The following is a 9705-nucleotide window of genomic DNA, read 5'->3' as shown; positions in this document are numbered from 1 at the left end:
ATTTAACTCTATAGTTCTCAGTCTATATATTCTCTGTTTGTCTGTCTGGCTCTGGCTCTGTCTGTGTGTGTGTCTATCTGTCTCTGTCTGTGTGTGTATGTGTGTCTGTCTCTATGTTTCTCCCACCTCCAATTAGTTTATGCATTCTGTCAATTTTAGTAGAATTCCATTTCTTTTTTAATTTTAGCAGACTGTTCCTATGATTAGGATAGCAATACAACCTCTGTCCCCGATCAGCTCAGCTCATCCCTGACCCCTATCTATTCTGTACCACAGGCCCCAAAAAGAGGGCTATTGATATATGCTGCATCAACTATTCCATGTAAAAAGAAAAAAGATCTCAAGGATACACATTGGTAACTCCTACCATCTTGAGCAAAGGGAGGAGAGGTTACTCTTAGACTTCCTCTCAGGTCTCAGCTTCTGTATGCAAAAAATAAAGAGGCTGGTCTAGATGATCTTTGAAGTCCTTTTCAGCTATGTGGAGAACAGGTACAATGGATTCTGGGTTCTTCACTTATCAATGCAACCTTTGAAAATCCTTCAACCCTTTCTTTGACCATTGATCCTTCTCTCCCAACACAATTTCCCTAAAGAATTGTCCCTGAATCACAGCAATCTCCCCTAGACAACAAATGCCATTATAGGCAGTCTAACTTTATTAACAATGAAGTATCTAAAACTTGAAAGACTATCATTCCCTGTATGTGATAAGAATAAATACAAATAAAAGAATTCATTTTTTTTTTAAATTTAATAGCCTTTTATTTACAGGTTATATGCATGGGTAACTTTACAGCATTAACAATTGCCAAACCTCTTGTTGCAATTTTTCACCTCTTACCCCCCAACCCCTCCCCAAGATGGCAGGATGACCAGTAGATGTTAAATATATTAAAATATAAATTAGATACACAATAAGTATACATGACCAAACTGTTATTTCGTTGTACAAAAAGAATCAGACTCTGAAATATTGTACAATTAGCTTGTGAAGGAAATCGAAAATGCAGGTGGGCATAAATATAGGGATTGGGAATTCAATGTAATGGTTTTTAGTCATCACCCAGAGTTCTTTCTCTGGGCATAGCTGGTTCAGTTCATTACTGCTCCATTGGAAATGATTTGGTTGATCTCATTGCTGAGGATGGCCAGGTCCATCAGAACTGGTCATCATATAATATTGTTGTTGAAGTATATAATGATCTCCTGGTCCTGCTCATTTCACTCAGCATCAGTTCATGTAAGTCTCTCCAAGCCTCTCTGTATTCATCCTGTTGGTCATTTCTTACAGAACAATAATAATCCATAATATGCATATACCACAATTTATTCAGCCATTCTCCAATTGATGGGCATCCATTCAGTTTCCAGTTTTTAGCCACTACAAAAAGGGCTGCCACAAACATTCGTGCACATACAGGTCCCTTTCCCTTCTTTATAATCTCAATAAAAGAATTCATAACAGCTCAATTTCAGGTTCCTACTTGTCTGGACCACATGGCCGGGATATTATAAGGGGCAGGATGAGAGAATTTTTGAACATTGTGGCAAGGCTGGAATAAGGAGCATGTTTGTTTTGTTTGTTTGCTTGTTTTTCCTTATTGTGATGGCTGTGGGTCTTAGTTTTGTTGCTGTTTTAGAAAGTTTGATGTTACAATCCTCCTTCCCCCTTTTTCCTCTTACCCTCCCACTGGAAAGTATCCTTTCCACATTGGTGACCAACTCTCAAGCTCTTCCTTATAGATTAACTCTGGTATGTAAGGGAATTAGGGGAAAGTAGCTCAAAGCCCCTCTTGGAGATTGGCAGGGGGAAAAAATGGTGTGCAGGACACTGGACTTTCCTTAACTGTCTCTTTTCTTGCCACTTGTAGATATGGAGCTTGCAGGGAGCCAGTACCCCTAATGACAGGCTCATGATGCTCTGGGGATTGGTAGGGTGCTGAGAAGTACTGCCTTTCAATCAGAACTTCACCCAAAAAACTCCTTTGGGGAAGCTAGATGACTCAGTGCAAACAGCACAGGGCTTAGAGTCAGGTCTCATACACTTAGGAGTTGGACAAGTCCCTTAACCCTATTTGTCTCTGTTTTCTCATCTATAAAACGAGCAAAAGAAGGCAATGGCAAACCACTTCAGTATCTTTGCCAAGAAAACCCCAAATGAGGTTTCGAGGAGTCATATGCAAATGAAAAAACGACTTAAAAAAATAAACACTTTTATCCCAGGAGTTTGGAGTTATTCCCAGTCCACTTACTATGTTAATTTGCTTATTGGTTAAGCATTTTTTGTGTTATTGTTGTTTTTAATCCCTGAAAACATCCTTGAGACCCAAGGGTAGGAAAGACCAGACTAGGCTTTGGCTAAAATTTTTTCTAATGGCCAGTAACCTTGGGACTAACATAGTCAATAAGCATAGAGCTAATTAAAAGAAAACTGCTTGAACTCTTTCAAAAAACAAATATGATCCAGAGAGAAAATGGAGACACAAAGTATAGTGTGGTATTATGGGAAGAAAGCCCAAGACTAGGAGGGAGTTGATCTAAACTCTAGCTACTAACTAGCTGTGGTCTAAAACGAGAAGATCCAAGTTCTAATCCCAAATCTGTCATTCACAATGTTTCACAGTGAGAAAACTGCTTCACCTACTCCACCTGCATTTCCTTATGTGTAAAATGAAAGATTAACTGGTTCAGTGGATAGACCACTGGAGTCAAGAAGATTCATCTTGGGAGCAGCTAAGTGGCGTAGTGGATAGAATAACAGCCCTGAAGTCAGGAGGACCTGAGTTCAAATTTGACCTCAGACACTTAATACTTCCTAGATGTGTGACCCTGGGCAAGTCACTTAACTCCAAATGGCTCAGAAAAAAAAAAAAAAGATTCATCTTGAATTCATATCTGACTTCAGAAACTTCCTAGTGTGTGACCCTGAGCAAGTAATTTAACCCAGTCTGCCCCAATTTTCTTATCTATAAAATGATCCAGAGAAGGAAATGGCAAACTTCTCCAGTATCTTTGGGAAGAAAATACCCAATGGGTTCAGGAAGTATCAGACATGACTTAACAAGATCAATGATAACAGCATGAAGGGGTTGGCCTTTAAGATCTCAGTTATGTAATGGATGTCCTGGCACAAGCTTGTGGAGATTCCAGGATAAAAACTGTTTTGTAAATGAGAAAACTGAATTCCTGGGTCTTTGTCCAGCATTATGAACAGAAAAAAAAGAAAGAAGAGAAAGTGTAGGGTGAGAGGAGGGAAGAAGCAAGGATTAGGGAAGGGGAAAACTACAAGATCAGCAACCTTCCCAAACCCTATTTATCCATCGGTCTCTGGCTCCAACTGGATCTCTCTGCTTAAGGATGACACCTGTTCCCGACAACCTTAACACAAGAGTAAACACAATCTATGACCCCGGGGCTTGCTTCTTTCTAATTACACTCTGTACAGTTTTATGAGTGAAATTGCTATATATCACCTTGATGGGTACTAGCCCAGCCCTACAGTGATCATACCTGGAGATCGGAACCTGCTGTCCTCGGGGTGAAATTTAGAGGTAGAGGAGAAAAAGAGGAAGGTTAATAGCTAGGAACAAAGAATGAGAAGAGAGTTCAGAGAAAGGGGGGGAGGAACCCATAGAGGGACCCAACTAAGAGGCAGGATCACTCCCTTAGAATTGGGATGGAGGGACAGGGTGAACTTTGATTGGGCAAAGGGTGATTAACCTCTCCTCCCGTCGTGTAGAGCCAGGTTTACTGGGATGACTTTGCCCCCACACAACCTCCCCAGTATAATTCGAATCCTCCAGGAATTCTAATAACCTAATTTCAGCCTAGAGTTTTACAATTCTCTCCCACCCCCATTTCTTCCCTTTAACTTGAAATATAAAATAAAAAATACTGGGAAGACTTATACCTTCTTCGTGCACACATTTGGAGGAGCCGTTAGTAAGGAGTTATTCTGAGGCTCACAGAAAAACCCAATTCAGAGGGACAGCCCCTCCTCTTCCCTCATTCAGACCCGAAGCTCCCTGGGTGGAGCAATTCAATAGGAGGAAGCTTTGATGTTGGGCCAAAGGTCCAGAACAAAGCCTCCCAGGCTCCTGACAAAGGTATCTGAGCCCTCCTGGCTTACAAAAGGCCTAGCTTTTCTCTTAGAAAAGATAGGAAACAGTGGGGCACCCTAATCCCTCCATCGGTCTCATAGCTAGGGGAATGCTCACATATGTCAATCTTTGAAGATGCACAGCCAGTGTAGAGGGGAGGGACAGGGAAAACTCACCAAGGGTTCTGGGATTTGGAGGAGGGAAGAGGTGGGAAAATTCACTCTTACTTTGGCCCCTTCGTTGACATTTATATAGAGGATCAGAATGAATTCCCACCTGCAGAGAGACCCCCTGGAAATGCCTCTTTGGGGAAATTGAGCCCATGCTACCTCCAGGATGCATTATTTCTCTTTTTTTTCTCTCCAGTTCCAGAGCACTTTCCCACCTGCAAAGAGACCTCCTGGAAATTCCTCATTTAGGGGGCTTGAGCTCACACACTTACAGACTGTAGTCATGGATAGCTTTTTTCCCCCTCCAAGTCCACAATTCTTTATTATTGTTAAGTTCTAAGAGCTAACATTTGTATAGGTTTGCCAAGCACTTTACATATATCTCATTTTATCCTTGAACTACCTTGGGAGATGGGTGCTATTAGAGTTGAGCTAAGCAGGTTAAATAACTTTTCCAGGATTAGAGCGTAAACAAGTAAGAGAAGATGTATTTTTTATTGAAAGCGCTTGGTAATAAGAGTTGACATTTTTATACATATATAATGTAGATTACAGTTTTCATTTTTCCTCCTTGTAGATCCAGAGGCAACCAGGTGGTACAGGGAATTCCAGCACTTTATTTATTAAGCAACAAAGGGCTGGCATATAGAAGACAGCCTTATTTAGTTTGGACCCAGAGGGCAGAACTGGGATTAATCAACAATGATTTATTAAGTCCCTACTTTATTTATTTTATTTTACTTTATTTTTGCTGAGGCAATTGGGGTTAAGTGATTTGTCCAGGGTCACATAGCTAGGAAGTGTTAAGTGTATGAGGTCACATTTGAACTCAGGTCCTCCTGACTTCAGGGCTGGTGCTTTATCTACTACACGACCTAGCTGCCCCAAAGCCCCTACTTTATGCCAAAATTTGGTTATATGAATAGTAAAATGAGATAATACTTGCCCTCAGAGAGTTTACATTCTATCAACAGGTAGAAATTATCCATAGTAATGACCTTTTACATAAGGAAAAAATAAATGGGTTTCCTGCTAATCCAGTTATTATTCAGTTGTTTCAGTCCTGCCCTACTCTTTGTGATCCCATTTGGGATTTGCTTGGCAAAAAACTGAAGTAGTTTGCCATTCCTTCTCCAGCTCATTTTACAAATGAGGAAACTGAGGCAAACAGAATTAAATGATTTGCCCAGAGCCACACAGCTAGTAAGTATCTGAGGCCAGATTTTCGTCACTCTAGACCCAGTGCTGTATCCACTGCACCAACAATAAATGTCAGGGATGGTGTCACAGATACTGTACACGTACAAGTTGAGATTCCCTGACATTTTCCACTAGCATGTGACACGTATTTTATGTGTATGTTGGTCCCATTCACAAGGAACATAGCATTAAGTCTGACTGACAGATCCAATGAGCTCATACCAAAACCCACTCTCCCACCTATTGAAGGTAGCTCTAAAACTAGCACTCTCAGTTTAGAATTTGATAACTGAGACAAAATGAGGCGTTGGAGTCACCAAACAGTTTGAAAAAGGTGGTTTACTTTGCCCTAATACAGAAAGGACTGCAACAAGGATCCAGTGGTCCCTTGCTTCTCTGGACGCCTATCTGTCCAGATAGAAATCCAGATGTATAGAAATGAGTTTGGTCAACAGCACAGAAGATGGGAAAGGACATGGTGATCATCATGGTTTTTGGAAATTCACCAAGTCCAGAGAACTAAACTTTATGTGGTTAGAATTTTTTATGTTCTTAGACTGGCCAGGAAGTTGTGTCAGCAAAATTGGGGCCAACCAGGTCCAGGGGGCAGCTTTGCCTCCTTTTTGTTATTGTTGAGTTGTGGAACTGTGCCCAAAAAGGTATTAAATTGTGCATGCCCTTTGACTTAGCAACACTACTCCTAGACTAGAAAATGTTGAGCCATTTTCAGTCATGTTCAGTTCTTCATGTTCCATCTGGGATTTTCTTGGCAAAGATACTGGAGTGATTTGCCGTTTCTTTTTCCAGCTCTTTTGACAGATGAGGAAACTGAGGTAAACAAGGTTAAGTGATTTGACGAGGGTCACACAGCTAGTAAGTGTCTAAGATCAGATTTCAAATAAGGAAAATGAATATAACTGACTAGAGTCACTCTACCCACTGTTCCAGTTGCCTTCTTTTAGGGAAAAAATTGGTGTAAGGAGTGGGAGAGGGGAGAGGGTGAATAGAATAATTTCTGAACTGAATCTCCTGACCACCCTAGCCAAAAGGTAAAGATGAACTTTCCTGCATGTCCTTCTAAAGAATATCATTTTTCCTTCACAAGCTAATTGTACAATATTTCAGAGTCTGATTCTTTTTGTACAGCAAAATAACGTTTTGGTCATGTATACTTATTGTGTATCTAATTTATATTTTAATATATTTAACACCTACTGGTCATCCTGCCATCTAGGGGAGGGGGTGGGGGGGTAAGAGGTGAAAAATTGGAACAAGAGGCAATTGTTAATGCTGTAAAGTTACCCATGCATATATCCTGTAAATAAAAGGCTATTAAATAAAAAATAAATAAATAAATAAAAATAAAGAATATCATTAATCCTTTACAAATGGAAAAGGTTGAACTGTAGAAACTTGGACCCAGAGAAGGCTCAGCTATATTCCTATGTAAGTTCAGTGAGCAGTATTTGAAGACCACTGATGAAAAATGTAATAATCTGTGCATATATATATATATATTTATATATATATATATATGTATATCAGAGAGAGAAGATAGATAACTACTTATTCAAGATCAGATGTCTTTTATTGTCCCAAATTTTAATAACACCATATAGTGGCGTGTGTCTCAGAATGGTGAGTGCCACCATTTAATAAAAAGCTGGAGAGATCTCTAGGAGCAAAGTTTTATTGCACATTCTGGGAGAAGCGGGCGTCCCTCCCTTCGAGCAAGCAATGGAAGGGAGAGGCACCTTTTGGGACAGATAAATAGTCCCTAAAGCAAACACCTCTCCCACCACTGGCCATCATCCCCATTGGCTGAGGGTCTTTCATTCTAAACTCCGGAACTACCCAAGAAATTGAACTTTGGCCATTAAGTACATGGTTGCCCATATTTGATTGAAGTAGGGAGAAAATAATGTCATGGGAGGATAGCAGGAAGGGGATTTAGGTGTGCCCTTGAGTCTATGCTCAAGGACCTCAGGCCTACTCCAGCTCTGTCTTGAGAGATCTCACTTCATCTGGTTCGGTGGATATAATGTACCCATATAAAAGAACAAAGAGCCACTATTCAAAATGGTCCATTAAAAATAGACTAGCTTATCATTCTTGGTCTTTTGTTTTGATAACTGGAGAAAGCCAATGACTTGTTTTCATGAGAAAAACTTTTGAATACTTGTATATATACATATTCCTCTTCATCAACCTGAAACTTAATAAAGGATTTTGTTCAGCAACCACTTGAGTTCTAAATTCCACAGTCTTAAAGACTAGAAACTTCCTATTTTCTTTCTCTTGAAGCTGTGCCTTTTACCTCCTCTGCAATCTGGTTTGTTTTATCTGTCACTCGGTTTAGCAGCCAAAGCTCCCCTGAACACCATCCTTGCAAGCACACTGATGAGAAAGTAGTTCTCTCCTCCCTCATCCCCCCCAACCAAGCTCCTCTTGGTGGAAAAGAATACAGAGAAACATGGGATCCAAGATTTTGAATAGGAAGAAATCTTATGTCATTTAGCACAATCCCTCTCACTTCACAGATGAGAAAACTAAGGCTTCTGATTTTCCCAAGATCACAGAGGTAGTAAATGGCAGAGTCAAAATCTGCACTCAGGTTCTCTGATTACAAAGCTGGCATTCTTGGATTTCTGAGTCTGGCTAGTTACAAAGTCATAAATAACCCCAGTAGGATTGGGTTTGCTGGGGTCAGAGAAAACAGAAGCAAAGGGGGATGTGATGCAAGGGTGGGGTGAGGGGCTGGTATAGATGCTCCCTCTTCAACATGTCTGGGAGGATGAAAGGGACTCCATGGAATTGTGTGATCCTGGGCCAGGGGAGTGTAAGGGCTGTTTATGTGTGTGTGTTGATGTGTTTGTGGAGGGGGGGAGTGTCCTTGGAACAAGGAAGGTGTGTATCTGTGGAGGGAGTCATCTCCGCCTGGGGTTCCAGTCTGCATTGTTATGGGAAGGGGGAAACATTCAATAAGTCATATGGTTCAAAGAAGTTCACTTCTTAGCCTTGGAAGGGGTGGGGAAAGCTTCTATGCCAGGATTACAGAGGGCTGGCAGGATATGGGGTATCCCCTGAGGGTTAAGTAGTGGGGTGAGATTGTCCAAAATTTATCTGTCAAGGTCCCATATTGGACTAAGTAAGTCTGAATTGCCAAAGCCTCCTCTCTCAGATTCCCCCCCACCCTTTCCCCAAACAAATAGACTCTGGAACCAGTAAAAGTATGTATATTGTGGGTGGGGAGGGGAAGGAAGAATTGTACATACAATTTCGGTCCATTAGAGGGTTCCAGATGCTAGAGGCTCCCTCCTTCATGAAATCATTTCAGTATGTGTATTTGCCATCCAAGAGATGGAATCTCTCGAGGTTTGAGAAAAAAAAAAATCTGATATTCTGCCCCACCAGCTGCCTCCTCCTCTCTTCCATAAGCTTCATTTCCCCAAATGGTTCCCCTCCTTCTTTGTATAAAGATCTTTCTAATTCCCTGTTGCCATCACCTATGCCTAAAGCTCTCTGATATCTGGGGAGAGAGCCCCAGGGAGATCCTGAGGGACAGTAGCTTGGAGCAATTAGACAAACAGAAGTCTTCCAAGGATTTCTCCAACTGACTCTGATCCTCCATTTAAATTTTCCCTCTTCACAAGATCTCCCAGGGCTGGAAGTTCTGACACCCCCTCCTGTTAATCCCAGAAGTGTCTTTTGTTCTCAACATTCTTGATCTCATATCTCCCCGAAATTAGAAGGTCCCAGATGGGAGAAAGGAAAGGAACTATTTGTTTTTTTAGGAATTCCCTTATTATCTGCCCAGTGGAAAGTTTCAGATCCAAGACTGGTGCTAATGACTAGAGGATAAGCTGAGAGAGACAAAGATAGAGAAAGAGACTCAGACCCAGAATGACTGTAATACTGATAGATTCTGTAAGATTCTAAGACTGACATTGAATCGGAAGTGAAGAAAAAGACAAGGACGAAAACAAGTCTTCTCACTCCAAATCTGGACTCTTTCCACTATATCATAGTGCCGTTATGTAAAAATGGAAACTAATAAAACCATGTAAAAAAAGGAAAAAAAGAAAAAGAAGAAAAACAGGGAGACAGAAGCTGAGGTAGAAACAGGCAGAGATAATCAAAGAGATTGAAACAGAAACTGAGACAGTCAGAAGGAATGGTAAAGAGACCTAAGGAGAGAGAGAAAAAAATTGAGATTGAAGTTTAGGGACCAA

The sequence above is a fragment of the Sarcophilus harrisii genome, chromosome 4 (assembly GCF_902635505.1).
Source record: "Sarcophilus harrisii chromosome 4, mSarHar1.11, whole genome shotgun sequence".
Taxonomy (NCBI): domain Eukaryota; kingdom Metazoa; phylum Chordata; class Mammalia; order Dasyuromorphia; family Dasyuridae; genus Sarcophilus; species Sarcophilus harrisii.
The sequence above is the reverse complement of the archived record's forward strand: the minus strand, read 5'-3'. Positions refer to the sequence as shown.